Raw genomic sequence first — 26,058 nt, 5'->3', positions numbered from 1 at the left:
CCGGCGCTCGGTGCGCGGCCCGGGGAGCGCGCGGCGGCGGCGGCGGCGGCGGCGGGCCCGGGGTTGCCATGGTGACCGGCAGCAGCCGCCGCCACAGCAGGGCCGGCCCCAGCGCCAGCGCCGGCCGCGGCCCGGGCTCAGTGTGTGGGTGAGCGGCGGCGGCGCGGCCGGGGAGCGGAGCGGGCTGGCCGGCGGCCTCAGCATGGAGGACGGCTTCTCGAGCTACAGCAGCCTCTATGACACGTCCTCGCTGCTGCAGTTCTGCAACGGTGAGGGCGCCGCGCCGGAGGCCGCGGGCGGGCGGGCGGGCGGGCGGGCGGCGGGGCCGGGCCGGCGCGAGGGCCGAGGCTCGGCGCCGCGGGCGAGGCCGCGCGAAGTTGCTGCTGAGGGGCGCGCGGTTCCCGCCGCCGGCGGCGCATTGTGCTGGGGCCGCGGGGCCGCGCCTCACCCCGGCCGGAGCGCAGCGCGGGGCCCGGGCGGACCCCGGGGGGACCCCGGGCAGACCCCGCTCCCCTCCGGGCTGACCCCGGGCGCACCCCGGACGGACCCCGCTCCCCTCCGGGCGGACCCCGGGCGGACCCCGCTCCCCTCCGGGCGGACCCCGGGCGGACCCCGCTCCCCTCCGGGCTGACCCCGCTCCCCTCCGGGCGGACCCCGGGCGCACCCCGGGCGGACCCCGCTCCCCTCCGGGCGGACCCCGGGCGCACCCCGGGCGCACCCCGCGCCCCTCCGGGCGGACCCCGGGCGCACCCCGCTCCCCTCCGAGCGCACCCCGCTCCCCTCCGGGCGCACCCCGCTCCCCTCCGGGCGCACCCCGCTCCTCTCCGGGCGGACCCCGCGGACCCCGGGCGCGCGGCGGGAGCCCAGGGCGGCGCACAGGCTCGGCAGCTTCGGGGTCCCCGGAACGTGTTGCGTTTTTGCTCGCAAACTCGCATCTGTTTGGGAATGACTGGCCAGAAAACTCGGGACACGAATCAATAACAAAACACTGCTGCGAGGATACACGCAGGGTTTGTTGCACAGGGACCCCCGGAAGCCAGTCTGTTCTACTTTAATGAAATTATCCCAGTTAAATGCAACCTAGAGCTTTTAGAACGGAAAGGTAAAGTGGACCGGGCTGAAAAGTGTTCCGTCTTATTTTTTTTTTTACGGGATGATAGATTTTTCTGCCTTTTTTTTTTTTTTTTTTAACAGGAAGGAAACATTCATAAATACTGATATGGCATATTCTCAAAAATATAAAATCCTACATACTTGAAAGATTTTAGGGTCCCTAGCCGGGTTGGAAAAGATTTTCACAGAACACTGCATATTTTATCAGAGCAAGATGTCAGATAATTCATGTAGGAAAGTTAAGCACACATTTTATATATTGGATTTATTGCTTCATCAAAGGGCCCCAAAAGTTTGTTAAAGGTAAAAAAAAAAAAAAGTAATTTATAGAATTTGCCTGAGCTGCAGTCAGAGTAATTTTGAATTCTAGACACTTCGGCAATTGGAGCAATTTATTTTGCATTGGGATTTAGGAGCAAGTGTTATTCAAAACTGTTGCAAATAGGAGGTATTAGCTGTAACCGTAGGGAGTAAAGAATGTGTTGATCCATCTTGTCTCTATAGTGATCTTTTTATCTCTGTGAAATCTGTCTTTTTCATGGCAGAGTTCCTATATACTGTGGTAACTTGCAGCTTGTAAATTTCTGATGAACAACGTGTGGGCCTTCATTAACTTAGTAATGACTCCTTCAGGGGAATGAAAGAAACTTTTTCACTCTCTCCAAATTTAACTGCAGTTTCTGAAAGCAGAGCTCCTGAGAGTTGGAGCCCCAGAAGGTGTGAAAGGTAGGCGGAGGATATTTGACACTCTGCTGTTCACTGGTACGCCTTATAATACAGAGTCATGGGAGCTGCTTCCCTCTCCCTTAGTTTGAATAGATTCCCTCAGTTAAATTTTGAATAGTTCCCATAACTGACTTATAATCAATCATGTTTCAATTGCTACTGTTGATCTAAAAGTTAGGCACAGCCTCCTATTTCAGTTCATGATAAAATTCTCCCTAAGTTAGTTGTGAAAGCGATATAGCTGAAAAATTATATTAAGTGACTCCCAGGCATAAAGGGTTTTTTTAAGAAAATGAATACATGGGCATTAATTGACAGTTTGGCTAAGGATATGAAAATGAGTGTAGATATTTTTATTTGAAGAGTTGTTTTGGAGCCTGGTCATAGAAAAATCACTCCAGAATCAAACAGTAAGATCACTTAAAAACACAAGTAAATTGTAACTGTTGAGTTACTTTTCTCCCAAAGCTCTTAGCTCGGTGCTTATTATTTTTGGGTTGCCTTCTGAATGAAGTTTAAAGCGAGAATAGCCTATGGGGCAGAAATGAATGTTAACTGATGATGTCTTAGGTAACAGATGTTTTGATGTGAAATTATTCATTTTAAGAGGCTTCCATTAAGTGAAAGTATAAATGAATACAATTCAGTTAATTACTATGATGATTCAATTAAAGCATTAGATCACAGAATCACCATCTCACCAAGAACTAAATTAACCATTTGGATATTTCATTAGCTACGTTGCTTTTTTTTAGTTAGAGATTTACATTACAATGGCAAGACGACATCAGCATGAAATATGAACTCAGGCATTTTCCTGTGATGTGCAAGCTCCGTGGTTTTGATAGTGCTAGGAATGAAAAAAGTCATAATTATATATGAGTTTCAGAAAATAACAATCCATGCTTACCATTTGGATGGCTATTACTGTTTTGTTTTGTTTTTTTATTACTGTTACATTCCATCTGTTGAGATAAAGATACGAGATGGTATAATACATGAGAAGAGAGAAAGAGAAAACTTCGTTCCAATGAATGAAATTTCTGTCTTCCTCTTAGACTTTCTTTCTTGCTATCCCTCTGACTTAATTTATAGTGAACACTAAGTGTAAACTGAGGTAGGATCTAGTCTCCTGAGAAGGCTGTCCATTTTCATGTAACTAGAAAGTGGCTGCCTTGGTTAACTAGAAAATTTGTGTGGCGTTTTTTTCTTCCAAGTATTTAAAACTCTGTACACTGAACTAGATGAGGGCAGTGGTGGTTCTGTGGTAAAATTCTCACCTCCCGTGTGGAGACCCAGGTTCGATTCCTGGCCAGTGCACCTCATGCGCGGCCACCACCCATCTGTCACTGGAGGCTTTCGTGTTCCTATGATGCTGAACAGGTTTCAGCAGAGCTTCCAGACTAAGATGGACTAGGAAGAAAGGCCTGGCAGTCCACTTCTGAAGATTAGCCAATGAAAACCCTATGGGTCACAAGGGCCCGCTCTGCAACCGATTATGGGCATGGCGCAGGACCCGGCAGTGTTTTGTTCCTTTGTGCGTGGGGGTCACCGTGGGTTGGGGGCCGACTCAAAGGCAGCTAATATCAACAACAGCAAAGTAAACTAGAAATCACAAACTTCTTCTAATGCGGTAAGAAAACTGCAGTAGTTGAAAAATGTGTAGTTATCATTTATAAGCCAGCTGAGACTCAGATGTTTTTGTAACTTTATAAAGGCCTCACAGCTAGTAGGGGCTTGGATACAGTCTGAATCTTTTTTTTTTTTTTTTTTAATATGTAGCAGCTTTATTGAGATATTACTCACATAGGATAAAATTCAGCCTTTGAAGGTATACAATTAAGTTGCTTTTAGTATATTCACGGAATTGTGCAAGCCTCGTCACTGTCTACTTTTAGAACATTTTTATCACCCCCAAAAGAAGCTTCAGTGCTCACTAATAGTCATTCCCCGTCCCCCTATCGTCCTGGCCACCACTAGTGTACTTTCTGTCTCTGTAAAAAACCTGTTGCCCTCAAGTCGATTCCGACTCATAGCAACCCTATAGGACAGAGCAGAACTGCCCCATAGGGTTTCCAGGGAGCAGCTGGTGGATTCAAACTGCTGACCTTTTGGTTAGCAGCCGAGTTCTTAACCACTGTGCCACCAGGGCTCCTTCTGTCTCTATAGAGTTCCCTATGTATTCTGGACATTTCATATAAATGGGATCACACAATATGTAGTTTTTTTGTGAGTACCTTCTTTGACTTAAGATAATGTTTTCCAGGGTCACTGAAGGTGTAGCCTGCGTCTGTATTTCATTCCTTTTTATTCTGGAATAATATTGCGTTATATAGATGTGCCACATTTTGTTTATCCGTTCACCAGTTGATGGACGTTTGGGTTGTTTCCACCCTTCGGCTATCATGAATAATGCTGTTCTGAACATTGGCACACACATTTTTGTGTGGTTGTGTGCTCTCGGTGGTCTTGGTAGGTTCCTAGGAGTGGAATTGCTGGGTCACGTGGTAACTCTGGGTTTCCCATATCAAGGAGGACCCATCCTGGATTTTTTGAAATCTAAATATCAGGCTCTTCTCACTGCACCCTTCGGATTGAAGAATAGGGAGTTAATGAAATGGATGGAAGAGGGAAGGAAGCGGATACAAAGAAGAAACATTTGTTACTTTGTTTCTGTGACTCACTTCAGATAGTTTCATCAGGCAAGGTTTACCAGAATGAGGGCATGCACCTCCTGGTTCAGTTGCCATAGGTTATAAGAATCCCTGCGTTTGAAGGGACCTGACAGATAATCTCATCCCTTGCTTTACCTTTTTAAGCCTTTGAGCTGTTTCTTCAAAGTAAAGCTTACCCAGAAACCCAAAGGGAAAGCAGATAAATGTGGCATTGCCCTAGCTGAACTGGGGAGAGGGCAGCACTCCAACCCCCCCCCCACCTGAGTCAGGCTAACCCCTGAAATCCCTGCTCCGTGGAGGGTGCTGGAAAGGTTGCTCACCCGGTGCTTGAGCAGTTCCAGGCGACGGCAACCTCACCGCTGTCAGGAAACCCACTCTTCCTTTGGACAGTTCAGACCGTCGTTTCCTCTGTGCAGTCAGAATTTGGTCCAAGCTCTGCCCCTTGGATCCAAAAACTTCCGTTGTAAAATCGACTCCGACTCATGGCGACCCCATGTGTGTCAGAGTAGAACTGCGTTCCATGGGATTTTCAATGGCTGATTTTTTGGGAAGTAAATCTTCCAAGGAACCTCTGGGTGGACTCAAACCTCCAACCTTTCAATTAACAGCCAAGCATATTAACCTTTTGCACCGCTCAGGGACTCCTGGGTCCATATAGAATAAATAGGTTAAATATCTTTTCCATGTACATTTTTGAAGATATTAAGGATGGCTCTCTCTCAGGTCTTCTTCCAGTTAAACACAATCATTTTTGAAGATATTAAGGATGGCTCTCTCTCAGGTCTTCTTCCAGTTAAACACAATCATTTTTGAAGATATTAAGGATGGCTCTCTCTCAGGTCTTCTTCCAGTTAAACACAATCATTAAAAAAAAAAAAAAAAATCCTCATAAGATACAGTTTCGGACCCTTAATCATCCTGGTTTCCCTCATCTACCCCGTTCCCTTTTGTCTCCATCCCTTTTTAAAGGTATTGTAACTTGAGGTAGTATTCCAGGCATGGCTTGTAAATGGCAGGATCCTCCGCTTCCCTTATTCTAAAGTTCTGCTTCTAATAATGCTGCTTAAGATCGTATTGGAAACCCTGGTGGCATAGTGGTTGAGTGCTATGGCTGCCAACCAAAAGGTCAGCAGTTCGAATCCACCAGGCGCTCCTTGGAAACTATGGGGCAGTTCTGCTCTGTCCTGTGGGGTCTCTGTGAGTCAGAATCGACTTGAAGGCAACAGGTTTTTTTTTTTTTTTTTTAAAGATCATATGTATTTTGCTTGTCACATCGTATTGTTGCCTCTTATTGATGTTCACCTAAAATCTTGTCTGTTTTACATGTAATATAAGGCCCTTTCTTCTCTTCTAGTTTTTTTTTGCTGTTGTTGGAGGGGGGGAGAGGCAGCAAATGCAATGCCTTAGGATACACGTTTACTGAACTTCATTGCATTGGATTCAGCTTGTCTTTTCAGCCCTTAAGTTCTCTCTCTCGTCACATGGAGTCCCTGTGGTCTAAGATCAAGGTTTCTATGCTGCTCTTTATTTGCCCGGGGAGGGTGAGCTTCTCCCAACAGACCTCAGCGTCAGAGCCCTCGTGGGTTATAGTACACCTGCAATCTGTGTTATGAAGCTGTAAATCATCTCAGCGTTCATGTAAGATATTTCAGCATTACAGTGAGATGGACGTGGTCCTTTTCAACCAAGCTATGATTCTGGCTAATCGGCTTTTCCCCACCTTGCCTTGGCAGGTGTCATGAGAGGCCTTATTAAATCCCTCTTACAGCCTGTACCTAGGAGCCCTGCACACACAGCGGTTAAGCGCTTGGCTGCTGACCAAAAGGTTGGTGGTTCAAACTCAGCCAGTGGCTCGCAGAAGAAAGACCTGGCAATCTACTCGCATAGAAGTTACAGCCCAGGAAGCCCTGTGGGGCAGTTCTGTCCTGTCACTTGGGAAGCCGTGTGGGGCAGTTCTCCTCTGTCACATGCCGTTGCTGTGATGGAAGTGGACTCGGGGCACCCACGGGAACAACAGCAGCTTCTCCATCGTGTATCTCCCATCCCTGGTCTAGCTGAGGTGCCTCTTCTGCAGGTGCTGCTTGTTAACGACACGGCAGGCCGAGTCCCGCCGTCGGCTTCTCCTGGCCACCTTTTGAAATAGATTGTAATAATCCTTCAAGATACTGCAGCTTATTTTTTCAAGTTTTGAAATGGAAATTTATTTTAATTTCCAAGCATTTGTATCTTGGGAATTACAAATAGTTCATTCGATCATTTTACACCTCCTTTGAAGGCTCTGATATTGACACCTTTCTCTTAGATTTGAGTATGATGGAATTTCCAAGTTGACAAGTAGCTGGATTTAAAACAGGATCAAGGACCTTGACAAGGCGAAGTGTTTTCAGACGGCTTTTGCTTTCTCATGTGGTGACAGAGTGCCCACTTAGGCTTCCTGTGCTTGCCAAATCAGAAGAAAAGGCTTTCGTGGCAAAGTTTTTGACCTAGGGGAGTGCGAAGCGGGCGCCGGTGCTAAGTGAGCATTCCTAATTGGTGCACTCAGCACTCTGCCAGTGAGGAATTTGTTTTATAGCCAAACCACAAGCATTTATGACATTATAAACAAACCCAAGCATTTCGGTGGAAAATTCACAAAACTGTGTTTTAAAAGTAACCATCAGTTGGTTGTTGTTAATTTCTGTGATGGTATAATTTTTTCTGTATTCTCTTAAAAAATAAACATTTTAGTGAGGTGGGGGAATGGATAGAAACATTATGCTTGTTGTGTAGGGGCAAATTTAACCAGTAGGTTTGGATGGTGCAAGAGGGCAAGAGCTCAGTGCCTAGGACCTGCCACAGTGGGGTGTAGGGAGAGGCTGCCCCACCCGCGGGGCTTTGCTCTCAGAGGCAGGGAGAACGGAAGCCGGCAGCTCCCAGGGGTGGCCGCCAGCTGCTGTCTCCTGGGGGGTGTGCTCACTGCAGTGCTGTGTCCCTCATTCTGTGCATCCTCTGTGGGGACGGCGCCGTCATTCTGGACTGCAGCTTATCCCCACAAAGAACTTTTCAGGGACAGCGGACAGCACACAGTTCAAGCTAACAAAGGCAGAAATGGTTAGGCAAATATTCACCGAGGGGCCTTGAAATCCACTTGACAGGTTGGACCCGTTTTTATTGCATGCCTACAATGTGCTGAGGACCATTAAAATGTTTACAACGTGGTCTTCCCTATTAGATTTCCCTAAGGACCATCTTAGATGCCTCTCTGCCCCACCCTCACTTCTGATTGGCTCAGTATCTGACCCAAAGTCAACCCAAATATCAGATATTCAATCTCTTGTGCCTTAGCGAAGACCCCGTCAGTTCTCACCTGATTTTTGTTTTTAGCAGCAGCCCCCCCACTAGTCCTCTTCCCCCAGTCTCGGTCCCCTTCAGCTCATTCTTTTGCATTTGACAAGCATGTGAGTCCCTGCCAAGCATGTGAGTCCCTGCCGTGTTCACTGTGACCTGTGCTGGGGCCTCCAGCAGTACACAAGGGGGCCTGGGCCTGGCCCTCAGGAAGCGTCCATGCTCATCGGGAGGTAGACAGCGTTATTGTCACAGCCGGTTATTTAATGACAGCAGTGGTGAAAAGCGTAAGGGCCAGTGGTAGAGTGTGAAGGCCCTGGGGCTGAGGGGCGGGGTGGGCATCAGGGAGGGCTTCCTAAGGGAAGCATATGTGAGGTTGGAGTCCCTGGGTGGTGCGAACATTGAAAGGTTGGAGGTTTGAGTCCACCCAGAGGTACCTAGAAGAAAGGCCTGGCGACCTACTTCTGAAGTCCCTGTGGAGCATGGTTCCGCTTTGACACACATGGGTCACCATGAGTTAGAATCGACTTGACGGCAGCTGGGAAAAAAAGTGAGGTCATCTCTAAAAGGAGTTAAGTCCACACACTGAAAGGGGGTGGGGTGAGGGTGAGAGAAGGGGGTCCTGGGCAGAGGAAAGTGCTTAGGAAGCTGGGAGGTGCCAATAGTCTGTGCTTGATTACTAACCTAAAGGTCGGTGGTTCGAACCCACCCAGCAGCACCATGGAAGAAAGACCTGGAGATCTGTTCCTGTAAAGATTACAGCCAAGGAAACCCTGAGGGGCAATTCTATCCTGTAACACACGGGGCCACTATGAATGGGAATTGACCCCACGGCAACAGGCTTGGTTTTTTTTGAGACAGGGAAGAACCCTTCAGAAACTGAAAAAAAGCCACGAGATGAAAGAAGAATGAGCAGAGTGGCTTGAAGTGAGGTGGGAGGGCCATGGGAGGCTTTTCAGCTCTGGTAAGGAGTTGGTCTTGCTCCCAGGAGCAGAGGGAAGGCAGGGAAGAATTTCCAAGCCAGGGAGTGAGGTGGTCTGATTTTCAGAGTCAAAGGTCACTCTCCCTGCAGGTGGAGGGTAGATCAGCAGAGCAGGTGAGGTGAGAGCAGGCAGGCGCGGCTGGTACCTTGGCACAGGGAGCCGGTGGTGATTTACATAGAAGGGAAGCTGGTTTGGGAAGTACTTATATCAATGGGACTTGAGTTACTAGGAATGGAGAGGGGGGAGTCAGGGTGACGCCCAGCCTCTGTCTCATCCTTGTGCAGAGACGGAAGGGCAGGTGGGGCGGGTGATGGCCCCAGTTTGGGCTTGTGGAGTGTGGGGGACTGAAGGGCCTATCAGCTGAGATGCTGAGCCGGCTGTTGGATCAAGGGTCAGGAGATGTCCAGACTAGAGATGAAGAATCTGAGAGCATCAGTATAGTCATTGAACCCATGGACATGGGCGAGCTGACCTAAGGAGAGATTGTGCTTGCAGGAGGAAGATTCACTGAGAGAGACTTGGTCATAACAGCCTTCTGCCTCAGAGCCTGTAGGGCCCTTCAGGGGGTGGCTCTTCCTTCTGGGGAGCTGCCTGTCATGTCCACTCCATGCTGCTTCAGGATCACCCACCTGTCACCATCCCCGGCTCCCAGTGTGATGAGGGGCCTTCCTCAGTGGCCACACCTGAAATAGTATAGTACTGTGTTATAATGGTCATCCCAGGGGCCGTCCCTGAAGCTTATGGCCGGGGCAGAGCCTGGGGCAGTCATGCCTGTCATCTGTTCCCTGGCAGGCCCAGCACGTGATAGGTTTCCTGTTGGATACTGGGTGAATGAAAGCAGAGGCTGTCCTGTTCACCCCCACAACCACGCACACCTGCTTTCACACTCGCCCAGCGCAGTGCCTCCCGTGTAACAGGAGTGCCCTACATAGTGTTAGAGAGGCAAAGCACTGCTGGCAGTGCGTCCCTGTGTGCTTGGGATGATGTATATGCTGTGTAGTTATATGTTATGTGTCACATGTGTGCATTGCATGTATGCATGTGTGCGTATATGTACATACACATACATATGACATTTCACTCCTCCTCTCACCAAAGAAAGGAGCTGCTCGGCTGCTAACCAAAAGGTTGGCGGTTCAAACCCACCAGCCACTCCACGGGAGAAAGATGTGGCAATCTGTGTCTGAAAGATTTACTGCCTTGGAAACCCTGTGGGGCAGTTCTATTCTGCATAGGGTCGCTATGAGTTGGAATCGACTCGACGGCAGTGGGTTTAGTTCTCACCAAAGGACGGTAGACGCAGGCACTGGGTAGGGAGGGCATGCCAGGTGTGGGGACATCATTGGTAAAACTGAGATGCATGTGGGATGGCAAGGAGCCCGGCCTGACAGGGAGTCAGAACTCATGTGCACAAACACTCCAGAAGGCTCCTAGCTGGGCACTGCTTCGCTTGAATCCCTACGGGAAACATTTGCAGTAGCGTTTCGTGGTTTAGCAGGCTTCAGGCAAATTATTTTCAGCCAGAATAATTGGTACAATGAAATAGTTCTTGGCAAAACCAGCATTTTTTTTTTTTTTTTTTAAATTTTTATTAAGCTTCAAGTGAACATTTACCATTCCAATCAGTCTGTCACATGTAGGTTTACATACATCTTACTCCCTTCTCCCACTTGCTCTCCCCCTATTGAGTCAGCCCTTACAGTCTCTCGTTTCGTGCCAATTTTACCTTCTTCCATCTCTCTCTATCTTCCCATCCCCCCTCCAGTCAAGAGTTGCCAACACACTCTCCCGTGTCCACCTGATTTAATTAGCTCGCTCTTCATCAGTATCTCTCTCCCCCCCACTGACCAGTCCTTTTCATGCCTGATGATTTGTCTTCGGGGTTGGTTCCTGTCCTGTGCCATCAGAAGTTCTGGGGAGCATTGTCTCTGGGATTCCTCTAGTCGCAATCATACCATTAGGTGTGGTCTTTTAATGAGAATTTGGGGTCTGTATCCCATTGGTCTCCTGCTCCCTCAGGAGTTGTCTCTTGTGCTCCCTGACAGGGCAGACATCGATTGTGGCCGGGCACCAACTTGTTCTTCTGGTCTCAGGATATTGTAGGTCTCTGGTTCAAGTGGCCCTTTCTGTCTCTTGGGTTCTTAGTTGTCGTGTGACCTTGGTGTTCTTCCTTTGCCTTTGCTCCCGGTGGGTTGAGACCAATTAATGTATTTTAGATGGCTGCTTGTTGGCATTTAGGACCCCAGGTGCCACAATTCAAAGTGGGATGCAGAGTGTTTTCATAATAGAATTATTTTGCCCATTGATTTAGAAGTCCTCTCAAACCAAGTTCCCCAGACCCCAGCCCCTGCTTCGCTATCCTTTGAAGCTTTCATTTTATCTCGGAAACCTCTTTACTTTTAATCCTGTCCAATTAGGCTGACCTTCCTTGTTTTGAGTGTTGTCTTTCCCTTCACCCAAAGCAGTTCCCATCTACAGATTGATCAATAAAAAGCCCTCTCCCTCCCTCCCTCCCTCCCTCCCCCCTTTGTAACCACAAAAGTATGTGTTCTTTTCCATTTTTTCTATTCCTCAAGATCTTATAATAGTGGTCTTATACAATATTTGTCCTTTTGCAACTGACTCATTTCGCTCAGCATAATGCCTTCCAGATTCCTCCATGTTATGAAATGTTTCAGAGATTCGTCACTGTTCTTTATCGATGCGTAGTATTCCATTGTGTGAATATACCACAATTTATTTACCCATTCGTCCGTTGATGGACATCTTGGTTGCTTCCAGCTTTTTGCTATTGTAAACAGAGCTGCAATAAACATGGGTGTGCATATATCTGTTTGTGTGAAGGGTCTTGTATTTTTAGGGTATATTCCGAGGAGTGGGATTTCTGGTTTGTATGGTAGTTCTATTTCTAACTGTTTAAGATAACGCCAGATGGATTTCCACAGTGGTTGTACCATTTTACAATCCCACCAGCAGTGTATGAGAGTTCCAGTCTCTCCGCAGCCTCTCCAACATTTATTATTTTGTGATTTTTGAATTAATGCCAGTCTAGTTGGTGTCAGATGGAATCTCATCGTAGTTTTAATTTGCATTTCTCTAATGACTAATGATCGAGAGCATTTTCTCATGTATCTGTTGGCTGCCTGAATATCTTCTTTAGTGAAATGTGTGTTCATATCCTTTGCCCACTTCTTGATTGGGTTGTTTGTCTTTTTGTGGTTGAGTTTTGACAGAATCATGTAGATTTTAGAGATCAGGCGCTGGTCTGAGATGTCATAGCTGAATATTCTTTCCCAGTCTGTAGGTGGTCTTTTTACTCTTTTGGTGAAGTCTTTAGATGAGCATAGGTGTTTGATTTTTAGGAGCTCCCAGTTATCGGGTTTCTCTTCATCATTTTTGGTAATGTTTTGTATTCTGTTTATGCCCTGTATTAGGGCTCCTAGGGTAGATCCTATTTTTTCTTCCAAGATTTTTATCGTTTTAGTCTTTATGTTTAGGTCTTTGATCCACTTGGAGTTAGTTTTTGTGCATGGTGTGAGGTATGGGTCCTGTTTCATTCTTTTGCAAATGGATATCCAGGTATGCCAGCACCATTTGTTAAAAAGACTATTATTTCCCCAATTGACTGACACTGGTCCTTTGTCAAATATCAGCTGCTCATACGTGGATGGATTTATATCTGGATTCTCAATTCTGTTCCATTGGTCTATGTGCCTGTTGTTGTACCAGTAAAACCAGCATTTTTGATGTGAAAACTCTCTGACTATTAAAAAAAACCAAAAACCAAACCAGTTGCCATCGAGTCTATTCCAACTCATAGCGACCCTATAGGACAGAGTAGAACTGCCCCATAGGGTTTCCAAGGAGCACCTGGTGGATTCGAACGGTTGACCTTTTGGTTAGCAGCTGTAGCTCTTAACCACTACACCACCAGGGTTCCCCCTGACTATTAAACCAGCCCCCAAAAGTTATTTTGTGCAACTAGAATTTTGCCATCCTTGGAAAAGCACGCTCCAGTTGAGAAACGGTTCAGTGGAGCTGGGACTCTTGTACGATAGCATTATTATACATTTCAGCTTTAACCCTAGTGACACAAACTGTTGACAGTCCCTAGGGATAGAGCTTGGTGATGACTCTTCACCTACTCCCAGTCACACCGTGGCCGCTGCTCTGAGGGGAATCTGCGGGAGATATCACACAAGTCATGATCTGTTAGCCCGTCTTCACCAGTCGGCCCTCTAGAAAGTAGTTAAGGAGCCTGGCCCACACTCCACTGCTCTCGAAGAATAAAATTGGTCTTGGTTTGTCATTTCTTTGCCTTCCTTGAAAATGTCTTTTCATTGAGTTGATAACATTTAATTATATAAAAATACGTGTTCCGATTGCATCTTGCACTTAGTAGTAGGTCTTACACCACAGAGCATGTGCTGCTTGAAGGTGGGGGCCTATCGCGTTCAGCTCTCTCTCCTCTGTGCCAGGCATCTTACGGACAGATGGAGATTAGGACAGATGGAGATGCAGGTACAGGCAGTCCTGAACTTACGACGGGCCTCCATCCCCATGACTCTGTTGGAAGTCGGTTCTGATGGAAGTCGAATACCTGATTTTTTTTTTTTCAACTTTTCCTTATTATTGCTTTTTATCATCAGTATCTTTATAAATCTGACCTTTACTTGTCTTTGGGGGTTGGAGACATTACCTGTAAACTTACAGATGTATTTTAATACAGATGTACATAAAAAATACACATCATAAAAATTTACTCTGATGAAGAAGAGGAGTTGGGCGACCTTGGCAGCTTGTCGGTTGCGGTAGTAACTCCACTTGTGGAAAGTTCGGGATCGTCGGTTTTGTCCGTGGGAATGGAAATGGTGTTCCCAGTCAGAAAATTAGTGAGAGTTGTCTGTATGGCTCTTTTCTTTTTTCCTTCATGTATTTCATAGTTTAACATCTCACTGCTTCCCGAATCTACCTGTCAGCTTCAGCAAAGCGGTCAGTGTTTGGGTCCAGGTTTTCAAACAACTGAAGCCCCTGATTTAGTTTAGAAAACTACGTCCATACGGCAGTGTTTTGAACAGTAAATCATAAAATTGAACATCTGAGAGCAATAACACCAGCAAATTACGTGCTGCTACATTGTATATGGTACATATTACTAATACGTACCCCCCCCCCAAAAAAAGGACAGTTGTAAGTACAGTTTGTCGTAACTCAGATACGTTGGAAGTTGGGGACTCACCACATATCAGCTGTTGGTCTTAGTACTTTATGTGTACTCTCTCATTTAATGTTCACAAACACCCCTTTGAGGTAGGTACTGTTATTGCCTCCGTTTGGTTGATGAGGAAATGGAGGCCCAAAGAGATGAAGTAACTTGTTCAGGGTGCCCTGGCTGGTACGTTTGAGAGCTGGGATTCAAACCCAAGCATTCTGGCTCCAGTGTCCACAGCAGACTAAGGAGGTACTCAGTAATGTTTGTGAATGAATGAGGGATCAAAAGGGTAGGAGTGATTATGACATGAAAGGCGGTTAGGAGATTTTTTCAGTCTGCCCCTTGCTTCTAAGAGAGGCCACGACACGTTGCTCGAGCAGATCTGCATTCCTTCGCACCTGATTACTGAGGTATCTGAACAGGTTTCACTGTCTTCTCCTATGTTCTTCTCCAAATCACACCACCTCAACACTTTCCATAAAAAATCTCCTTTACTTCTGAATTTCCCAGAGTCCTCACAGAGGCTCCCCAGAGCGTTCAGGACACAGGGCCAGCTCGTTGTGGGCTGCCTCCTGCCCACTTCCCTGACCCATGGGCAGCCTTTCCTCCCAGTGCCCTTGGGTCCAAACCAGCTGGACTTCCGGTAGTTTCTTAATGTGTTTTACATGCCTTCTCACACACTCTGCCCTCTTGCCTTTCCTGGAATGCCTCTTCCCCCATCCTTCTTCACTTAAGTAACCCCTGGTCCTTTAGAACACAGCCCCCATGCCACCGGAAGCGGTCCCCAGCTCTGATCTAATTTCGGTGTAGCTCACTCTGTGCCCAAGGCCCTGCTGCACACTTCTCTACTCCGCAAACCCTGACTTTCCCTCTAGACCACCATGCCTGGGGGACACTGCCTTGGGCTTCTTCAACTCTAGGCCCTCAGGACCTGTTTGTTGAACAGAAAAGTGAGCCTTTTCAGAGTGGAAATATTACATGGTAATTTCCGTCTGATAATCGCCTGGTTAGAACGTTTTAACATTCCCTATCAGTAGAGTTCTGTTGGGTCGCTATGAGCCGGAACTGACTGATGGCACCTAACAACAATAGCTCTCAGTAACACATTCTGACTGATGTAACTTCGTATCAATGAAACTTCCAGTTTTTCTTTTGCTTTTTTCACTTCCTTTCTGTTAAACAAGTTCTAGTTCTATCAGTTCTTTTTTCAGTGCTCTTATTCTAATTACTTATTGTCCTGCTTTCTTCAGAACTTTAAAAAAAACAATAGCTTTATTGATGCCACTAAGTTCCACACAAGAAAAAGATGAATTGGAAAATACTGTTATATATGGACCAATAAGCAGCATCATGATAAACTGAGAAAAGGTGGAAGTTGTCAAGGATTTCATTTTACTTGGATTCACCATCAACACCCCTGGCAGCTGCAGTTAAGAAATTAAGTGACACATTGCATTGGCCAAATCTGCTGCAAAAGACTTCTTTAAAGTGTTCAAAAGCAAAGGTGTCACCTTGAAGACTAAGTTGACCCAAGCCATGGTGTTTTCATTTGCCTCATTGCATGCAAAAGCTGGACAATGAATAAGGAAGACTGAAGAAGAATCAATGTCTTTGAATTGTGGTATTGGCGAAGAATATTTAATATACCATGGACTGCCAAGAGAAGGAACAAATCTGTCTTGGGGAGAAGTACAACCAGAATGCTCCTTAGAAGCAAGAATGGCGAGACTACATCTCACATGCTTATGGACGTGTTATCAGGAGGGATTGGTCCCTGGAGAAGGACATCGTGCTTGATAAAGTAGGTCAGCGAAAAAGAGGAAGACCCACGATGAGATGGACTGGCGCAGTGGCTGCAATGATGGGCTCAAGCATAACAACAATTATGAGGGTGGCACAGTATCGGGCATCGTCTCGTTCTGTTGTACATAGAGTTGCTATGGGTTGGAATTGACTCAACGGCATCTAACAACAACAATAACAATGTTATATATGGAGTCCTGGTGGCACAGTGGTTGAGAGCTTAGCTGATAACCACCAGCCGCTCCTGGAAACCCTATGGGCAGTTCTACTCTGTCCTATATGGTCACTATGAGTCAGAAATGACTTGACGGCAGTGGGTTTGGTTTTGGTTTATGTTACATATAATTTTGCAGCAAAAACTGTATATACGTATATACATACATGTAGTTGTTGCAAAGCCATACACATACACACGCACACATATTGTATAGTAACAAATAGGGGCTACTGATACTGGTACTTCTTAGACGTAACCAGTCACCTCACGGAATTAGTTTTCTTGGTTTGAAGACTTAGGGCATGGTCTCATAGGACGGTTCAGTCAGTTGGCATAGTATAGTTCTTAAAGTTTATATTCTGTCTCCTACTTTGCTTAGTAGTGTCTGGGATCTTTAAAGCTTACGAGAGGCCATCTAAGATACAACTGTTGGTCTCTGTTCATCTGGAGGAAAAGAGAAAGAAGGAAACCCAAGAATCGGAAGGAACCAGACTGTAGGACTAACTGTCTCCATGAACTAAATGTCTCCATGTCTCCTCTACCTTGAGATCAGAAGAACTAGATGGTGCCCAGCTACCACTACTGAATGTTCTGATCAGGGACACTATAGATGTATCCTGATATAAAGGAAGAAAAATGTGGACTAGTACTTCAAATTCTCAAAGAATCCAGACTTATCGGATGCAATGAGTTTGGAGGAATCCCTGAGATGACTGCCCTGAGATACTCTTTAAACCTTGAAGTGTAACTATCCCCTGAAGTCACATTTTAACTAAATAGGTTAGCTCAAAAAATAAAAAAGGTCACCCTTGAGTTCTGCACTGTTTTGAAAAAATTATCTATTTGAGACCAAATGGACAACAGTTACTCTAAAAATAGATGAGAAATTTGGGGGCCAGTGAAACAACTAGAATGGAAATAATAAGAATGTCGACTCAATGTGAAGAATGTAACCAGTGTCACTGAGCAATATATGTAGAAATGGTTGAATGGGAGCGTGTTTTGCTGTGTATATTTTCACCAAAAATACAATAAAATATTTTTTAAAAAACTAATAGTTTTAGAGAAAAAAAAATAACTACAAAATGAAACAAAAAGCAATAGTTTTATGAAGTTAGAGAATCCCAAACTGAGCAACATGTACCTAAGGGTTCAGACCCTGGTAGAAAGAGTGGGATAATCACCTGTACATTCTAGACTGTCAGAGTGTCTGCTGCCGTGTCACCAGTCACACCCACGTGCATCACAGGCACTGCTCAGCACGTGTAAAGCCTAAGTGTCTTATCTCCGGGATCCCAGTAATAAAAAGTGTGTTCCTTCCCTGAGCCAGAGCCAGTAGGAGGTTAGATGCAAAAAGGGCAGTGTGCAGAAGGTCGGAAAACTGGGCTCAGACTCTAAACTGCCCTTTCCATCACTGCAGGCAACAGAGGCTGCTCTGATAAACAAAGAATAGTGACAAGTGTCTCAGTTCTTTTGGGGAAGGAGGAGGTGGAAAAAATTCAGAGCAATTTATGATGGGGGCATATGTTTGCTAAAGAAATTCCATGACATATGCCTTCTGAGCACCAGTAACACGCATCCTCTCTCAGCTAGCTCAGAATCTAAGAAAGGAAACAGCAGATGCAAGGCCCATGATCTAGGCAGGAGCTGGACTGGAATCTTGGATTATCTCAGAGGTTTTTTTTTTTTTTTAAAGATGGCTGTTGCACATTTGGCACAAGCCGCTGACGTACGCGTCTGATTGGAGCGTCTCATTTGCAGAACTGCTTAACCCTTTGGTGACCCAATGATTTTCTGCTATGAATTTTTTGATGATGCTATGTTTGCGTTAATGGAAGCGTGCTGAAACATTGAGTGTGTCTGAATCTTTGGTAGACCGTATGGATTTTTTTTCTTGCCCCGTCCTACAAGCCTACTCTCAGTGTTCAGAGGTACACATGAAGTACCACTAATTATACCCCAGAGTCCCCACCAGGGTCTATTGGTACATATATGTAACAAATAAAAATTTTCAAAATTTCTGTTTCCCTACCAAAAATTCAGGCACCTCACACAATACCCTGTAAAAGCAGTAGTTTGCAGCACATGCCCGTTTCTTTGGTTTCAAACAGCCCTAAAGGCCCCTGTCTTGGGGCAGCACACACTGTCAGTGGTACAGCAGCTTCCCGGTAAGCCCTGGAGGCTGAAAAAGCTCCTGGTCCCTCTGTGTACTGCTGGGCACAAAAGGGTTGTTACAGAGCAAAGCAGGCACATGTCAAAGATGAATAATTAGCTCTGGAGAATTAGCACAAACGGTGATGTTCTTCTCCTCCAGCAGCCTCTGTAATTTCCCACCGGGTGACTTTTCCAGGTAGCAGAAAGAGCAGGGCCTTTGGAGGCAGACTGATCTGGGTTAGAGCCTTGGTTCTGCCGTTAATAAAATCACAGTATGATTTTGGATAAACAGCTTACTCTTGCCTGCCTCAGTTTCCTCAGCCCTAATCAGGGAAGGTTGTTGGTGAGGTGGGTGGACTGAGGTGGTTCTGTCAGAATTCAGGCAGGAGACAGATGATGGTCTCAAGTTGGGCAATTTGAGGAGACTGTTCACACAGGCGTGGGTAGGGCTTGGGGGGATGCAGGGGTAGTCCAGTGCCTGGGGCTGGTAACAACAGATATGGTCCCCTCAACCTGGAGCCTGAAGGGGCAGAGAGGGAAGCAGTCACCAGGTGCCTGTAGGTTGCTTGTAGCTACGTCCTGCTTTAAGAAAACTGGACGTTCACCAGTCTGAATGTCTAAACCATGAACCATTACAAGATTATTTACAGGATTCCACAGAGTTTTCTTGAAACTATAAATTTCCTTAAAACCAAAAACCAAACCAAACCCAGTGCCGTCGAGTTGATTCCAACTCGTAGCGACCCTATAGACAGAGTAGAACTGCCCCATAGAGTTTCCAAGGAGCGCCTGGCGGATTCGAACTGCCGACCCTTTGATCAGCAGCTGTAGCACTTAACCACTACGCCACCAGGGTTTCCTTACCTGCTTAAAATATAGTGTTTACCAAATTCTGACCCTGGTCTTTAGGGCCACATCCAGGCTTGCATTTTTTTCCCTTCGTGGTTCTCCCTCAGATTACAATATTACGTATCTTAAAGAGGCGGAGCAGCTGCTGACTTTGTAATACATCCTTGTTTGTGCAGTTTTCCGTGAAGGAAACCCAACATGCCCAGGATTTGTGGCTGAGGTTCGGACAGGCGCCCTGGGTGGCCCCCTGGGAGCTTGGGCTGATTTCTCTGTCTTGTGCTGGGTCCAGCCCCCAGAGTTGATCTCAGGTGACTCAGGGCCCAGCAGCCTGAGGGAGAACCAGCTTCTCACTCAGGCCCACAATCCCTCATCTGCGATTCCATAATCCAGAAAGCTCTGAAAACCAAATGTTCCTGGTAATTCATGTGTTAATAAGACTTGACCTGACCTGAAATCATTTGGCAGAAAAACCTCACCTAAATTGAAACATGGGTTTTTAAAAAGAATTTATTTCTTTTAGCATGGAAGTTCTTCTGTAAAAGTGTTTTCGAGTATGACTACAGGGTGCTACCCCAGACTCTTCTGAGGGCGTTGGGTGATCTGTGGTATGTCGTCGTTGTCGTTGTTAGGTGCAGTCGAGTTGGCTCCGACTCACGGCAACCCCATGTACAACACAACACAACACAACGAAACACTGCCCGGTCCAGCACCGTCCTCACAACCGTTGTTATGCTCGAGCCCATTGTTGCAGCCACTGCGTCAGTCCATCTTGTTGAGAGTCTTCCTCTTTTTTGCTGACCCTCTACTTTGTCAAGCATGATGTCCTTCTCCTGGGCCTGATCCCTCATGATACCACGTCCAAAGTACGTGAGACGAAGTCTCACCATTTTTGCTTCTAATGAGCACTCGGGATGTACTTCTTCCAAGACAGCTATGTTCATTCTTCTGGCAGTCCCTGGTATATAACCTGTGGTCTATGCCCTGTATTTCCTTTCTAAAGTCAGAATCTGCATTAAGACACATATCTGGGCCCTGGGCTCCTGGGAAGGGTTGTGGTCTGATAAGGCCTCATGACCAAACCTGCCCTGTGCCGACACCAAGGAGCCAGGGTTTTTCCTGCTGTCACTCTGGTGCTCAGGTCTCCCCACTGCCCTGGGCCTGTGGACGTATACCCAACGCTTGATCTGCTCCCGCGGTGTGCATTCACCTGCCCCAGCGTCCTCTAGAACAATCCGGCAGCTAGAGCGCCAGCCAGGCTATGCCAATTTTGTCCTGCGAAAGAAAAGCTCAGGGAGATTCTGCTGACTTTACTACATTCGTTTGTCTACTTCCTCTCTTGATTTTGTTGTTCAGAGGAATTTGTGTGTCTGCTCTCAGCAGAGTGCAGCACTGGTCTGGTGAATAGTAACAGTGTGTAATCTTGTTATAGGTCCTCACTCAGTCCTGGCAGTGGGTCAGTGGAATTGCTGGTGTTGTCTTTTTTAATCGAAGAGGAGGCTGAGGGTTAAGTCGCGTTTCCAGGGACGCACAGTATCCAGCCTCACAGCACCTTCCTGCAGAATTAAAGCCTCTTTTCACATTCATGGTCCCCGACAGGGTGCATCACCCAGGGAGCAAGCCTCTTGCTTTTCCTGTCTGTCACCTTATTATGCCTTCAAAATGGTATGTTGGTTTCAACCAAATTCTCCCTTTTAAGATTCACTTACTCTTCAAAACCTAGTCCAAGCAAAGCAGACTTACTTTCGGATACCTTGTACAAGTCATCTAGTCTCACTGTACCCCAAACCAACCCACCAAACCCAGTGCCATCGAGTCCAAGCAAAGCAGACTCACTTTCAGATACCTTATACAAGTCATCTAGTCTCACTGTACCCCAAACCAACCCACCAAACTCACTGCCATCAAGTCGTTCCGGCTCATAGCGACCCTGTAGGACAGAGTAGAACTGCCCCATAGAGTTTCCAAGGAGCGCCTGGCGGATTCGAACTGCCGACCTTTTGGTTAGCAGCCGTAGCACTTAACCACTATGTCACCAGGGTTTCCCATTGTACCCCATTTTCCTAAAATGGTGTCCCTAATCCTAGCAAAGGTACCCTGTTTTTTATTAAGCACTCAGCTAATATCCAAAAGGTTGGTGGTTTGAACCCACCAGCTGCTCCTCGGGAGAAAGATGTGGCAGTCTGCTTCCCATCTTGCAAGAGATCCCTGGGTAGTGTAAATGGTTTGATAGTTGGTGGTCCGGACCCAGCTAGCAGCACCACAGAAGAAAGGCCTGGCAATGCTTCCATAAAGATTATAGTTGAAAAAATCCTATGGAGCAGTTCTACTCTGTAACACATGGGATGACCATAAATTGAACTTGATGGCAACACGTATTTAATCCTTGCCGTACAAAGGAAGCCCTCAGTGAGATGAATTTACACAGTGATCATCACAACGGGCTCAAGCGTATCCAAGACCTTGCAGATGGCACAGGACTGGGCATCTTGTCATTCCGTTACACCTAAGGTCACCATGAGTTGGAGCCCACTCAGGGGCAGCTAACAACAATACCACCTCCTTCCAAGTCTTAAGTGAAATAATCTATGCAACTGTGCTTTGTGAACTGCAGAACTACCCAGTCACCTGGGGCAGCATTTCTGGATTCCTTCCTTTCCCGTCCCCACACCCAGATATCTGTCTGGGATCCCCGTGGCATTCCCCCATCCTTGTGGGGTTCACCTCATACGCTTATTTCTCTGCCGTCCTGAAGCCTCCGGCACAAAGCCTGTTGTGTTCATTCTCTCTTGAGAACTGTGCATTGCTAAGCATAACTGGTGAACAATACCTGTTTGTTGGAGCAGGTTAGTAAGTAAGCACGTGAAATTCGTCACAACAGATTAGTGAGTAAGCACAAGTAAGCTGTGTTTACCTTGTTTACCGGGTAATCCGTCCCTGACAGGGATTGTAAATTTGAAAAGAGGCTTTGATTCTGTAGGAAGGTATTGTGAGGTTGGGAGAGAGACAGATGCCAGCCATACCTAGAGGCAGAATCTTTGGTGTGGTGAAAAAATGTGAAATTGTTCACTTCACGCTAGGTGATCTGGTAAGCAAGGAAAACACTGTGCTTACCTTGCCTATCGGCTAATCCACCCCTGGTTGGAATGCATTCAACAGAGAGAGGTGTAGCTCATTGGAAGGAACACCAAGGCTTGGTGGTTCAGGCTTGCTGACATGGTCAAGGGCGCCTTGGCAGCTGTAGGGTCCCCAGCCCCCACAGCCACGATTTCAGTGTACGCGTGCCTGTCATCTGCGGGTGACCAGGAACGTCTACCAGGCTGTCTTTGTGATGCCAGAACACTTGGATGTAGACTGAGGAGGAACGTTAACCAAATGAATGCTTTCTAGCCTAAATCTAAGAATGTAGGTGTTAGGCATTGTCCAGGAGATGACTCTTTTCAGCACGCTGTTACTGAAACAGTCACTAGCTGTGAGGCTGAGGTGGTGGTTGACACGCCATCTGGCCTCTTGGCCAAGCTGTGCAGCGTGAAGGTGTTTGTGAGAGTGTCTCCCTGCTATAAACCTCTCCGTGACCCTCTCTGCCCGTACAATGCACCTCCCAGCAGGCATTGTCCCTGTCCCCGCCCTACACAGTTGGCTCTACAATTTGTCTGGCTCAAAGATGCCTCCCTACCAAAGAGACTCAGAGTGTCAATATTTAGGGGTGGTTTGAAATGCGTAGGGGCGGGGAAGGGGGCTGCAGGCTTCTCAGTAGGGTTGCTGAAAGTTTCAGGGGTCAAGGAAATTATAGAAACCTTTGAGAAGGGGCGCCGAATAGTTCGTTGGGAGATTCCCACTGGTGAGCATCTCAGTTACCAACTGCTTTGTAACAGATTGTCCCCGCCTCCTTTAGCTAAACGTTCCTAAATGGTTTTCAAAGCAAACGAACTGATAAAGTGTCGCCGCTTCTAATCTTTCTCCTTCGGAGCTGCTTCTGACAAAGTGGAGAGTGGGCACGGGGGCTGTCAGCCAAAGACGCTCTGACTGACTGCGCCACAAAGTCTGTCCCACACTCTGTCAGCTCCACGCATCTTCCTCCTTAAGGCGGAATCAATTGGGTGCTGCCTTTGAAGCCAAGTGCCCTGGTTGGCCTGGTAATCTTAGCTAGCTACCTTTCCTGAGCAAAAATGATTAATCTGGTTGTGCTGAGCAAAAGGACTGTGGGGATGGCCGAGGCAGTTCTGTGTGCTTTGAAGTATCAGCCCTGTCATTTTTGTGTTTCTTAATGAGGGAGTAACACGTGATCACCCCATGCAAGTGAAGCACTGGCTTTTGATTTAAGGAGAAAAAAATAAAACAGTTGCTTACCTTTTTGTAAAAAAACAAAACGAAACAAAACTATATTTTCAAGGCAAAAATTGAAATACACTAGCATATACATTTAATTTTTTTTAATTGTAAAAAAGAAGATTATCAGGACTGTCAAAAATATGTTGTTGGGTGCCATACAGTCGATTCCAACTCGTAGTGACCCCATGTGACGGAGAAGAACTACCCAAAAGGGTTTTTCTAGGCTGTAATCTTTATGGGAGGGGCCTTGGTGACACAATGGTTAAGCGCTTGGCTGTTAACAGAAAGGTCGACAGTGTGAACCCACCAGCTGCTCCTCAGGAGAAAGATGTGGCAGTCTGCTTCCATAAAGATTACAGCCTACAAAACCCTATGGGGTAGTTCCACTCTGTCCTGTCTGTGAGTCAGAATTGACTCCACAGCGATAGGTCATTTTTAGGGAACAGATCACCAGGTGTTTTTCCCGAGGAGCCACTGGTAGGTTTGAACCACCAGTCTTTTGGTTAGCAGCCAAAGGCTTAAACCGTTGCACCACCAGGTCTCCTTGGCAAAAATAGAGATGTAAAAAGGCTGTAAACTTTGCAGATCATTGTCTTATCCGGAATGGATGAATCGTTATCACTGATTTCATCAGTTCCGATTGAATTCAGCTTTGTTGTTAGGTGTCAAGTGGAGTCAATTCCGACTCCTGGCGACCCCATGGGACAGAGTAGAACGGCCCCATAGGGCTTTCTAGGCTGTAATCTTTAGGGGAGCAGGTCTTTCTCCTGGGGAGCCACTGGTGGGTTCAACCTGCCAACCTTTCACTGAGCAGCTGAGTGCTTTACCCTTGCACCCCAGGGCTCCTCGAATTCAGCTGTAGTTTAGACAGATTGAATATAGCTAGTCCCCAGATTACGGACGCTTTCTGTTCCTAAGTCTGCCTTTAAGTCAAATTCGTGCTTAAGTTGGAACAGTTAGGTACGGTTCATATCTAACATTGGTTAGCGAAATGTTTGCCTTAGCATATAGTATATAGTGTACCTTTCAGTGTATAAAAAACATTAAAGAAACACTTCCAAATACACTAAAACATCGTTAACATAATAATACAGTAATGAGAATAATGTTTTGATGTGCATCACAAAGTGGGGCCCCTGCATTATTACAAACCATTGTATGTACCTCGAGTTTTTAGTATAATAGGCTTTACGGGGGTTCATTTGTAAGTTGGATGTTCACAACCCGGGGACTGCCTGTACCTATTTTTGTGCTCTGGAAAACCTCACCTAAGAATCCATTTTCCACCCATTGTGAGGGTGCAGTGTCCGAGTCAACCACCCACAGCACACTGTGTCTGTCAGAGAGACCTTGCTTAGCAAACCAAGGCCATCAGCTCTAAAATGGGTGATGAAGATGCATGTATTTGAAACATTTATATCCTGCAATAGTATTTTATGTTAGTGGAACTTCCAGAGTTAATAGTTTTTTCCCCAAACACTAAGAAACGAAAGGGGAAGGTAGAGCTAATGTCATTTTAATGGAAGCCTGGGAATATAAAGAGCCTAAGAAATTTGTGCTTATTCTATCTGCATGCTGAGCAAATAATCCAAAAAGCTAGGCTATATGAAGAACAGGGCATCAGGATTAGAGGAAGAGTCACTGACAACCTGTGTTATGCAGATGACACAACCTTGCTTGCTGAAAGTGAAGAGGACTTGAAGCACTTACTGAGCCTTCAGTATGGATTACGCCTCAACATAAAGAAAACAAAAATCCTCACAACTGGACCAATAAGCAACATCATGATAAATGGAGAAAATATTGAAGTTGGCAAGGATTTCAATTTACTCAAATCCACAATCAATGCCCATGGAAGCAGCAGTCAAGAAATAAATGATGTATTGCTTTGGGCACATTGGCTGCAAAAGACCTCTTTAAAGTGTTAAAAAAAAACAGAGATATCACCTTGAAGACTAAAGTATGCCCGACCCAAGCCAGGTATTTTCAATCACTTCAGATGCATGTGAAAGCTGGGCAATGGATGAGGAACACCAAAGAAGAATTGATGCCTTTGAGTTATGGTGTTGGTGAAGAATATTGAATATACCATGAACTGCCAGGAGAATCAATAAACCAGTCTCAGAAGGAGTACAGCCAGAATGCTCCTTAGAAGCCAGGATGGTGAGACTTTGTCTCGCTTACTTTGGACAGGAGGGATCAATCCCTGGAGAAGGACATCATGCTTGGTAAAGAAGATGGTCAGCAAAAAAGAAGAAAGCCCTCAATAAGATGGGATGACACAGTGGCTGCAAAAATGGGCTCAAACATATCTAGTATTGTGAGGATGGCACAAGAGTGGGGAACGTTTTGCTGCGCCATACACGGGGCAGATATAAGTCAGAACCGACTCTTTGGCACCAACAACAAGAAATTCAAGGCTATAATTCATTTCAAAAATAACATTTAAAAAAATCCAAAAATGAAGGTTAAGGAACAAATTGTATTATAAAGCATTTTAAAATTAATAGGTTGTGACACTATATAATTAACACTATATAAAACAAAAGAATGGATTATGTAATGGATTGTGTTAAGATACGTGTTAAAGCGACTTTGCAGAACATCAGAGGCTGGCTGATGCTCAATTTGACATTGGGCAGACAGCACAGCCGAGGCTAATGAGCCTTCCTA

General features: G+C 46.1%; 1 protein-coding gene across 1 annotated transcript in view; it reads left to right on the top strand.

Annotated features, from left to right (window-relative positions):
• The first annotated feature begins 217 nt into the window (after nucleotides 1–217).
• The window catches only part of EML1 (EMAP like 1), a 155,265-nt gene continuing 129,424 nt past the window's right edge, over nucleotides 218–26,058 (top strand). The window contains exon 1 of the mRNA XM_064292985.1: nucleotides 218–269. The gene's annotated coding sequence lies outside the window, so the exon portion shown is untranslated. The remainder of the gene's footprint in view (nucleotides 270–26,058) is intronic.

This window comes from Loxodonta africana, chromosome 10 (genome assembly GCF_030014295.1).
Source record: "Loxodonta africana isolate mLoxAfr1 chromosome 10, mLoxAfr1.hap2, whole genome shotgun sequence".
Classification (NCBI taxonomy): Eukaryota; Metazoa; Chordata; class Mammalia; order Proboscidea; family Elephantidae; genus Loxodonta; species Loxodonta africana.
The sequence above is the reverse complement of the archived record's forward strand: the minus strand, read 5'-3'. Positions and strand labels throughout refer to the sequence as shown.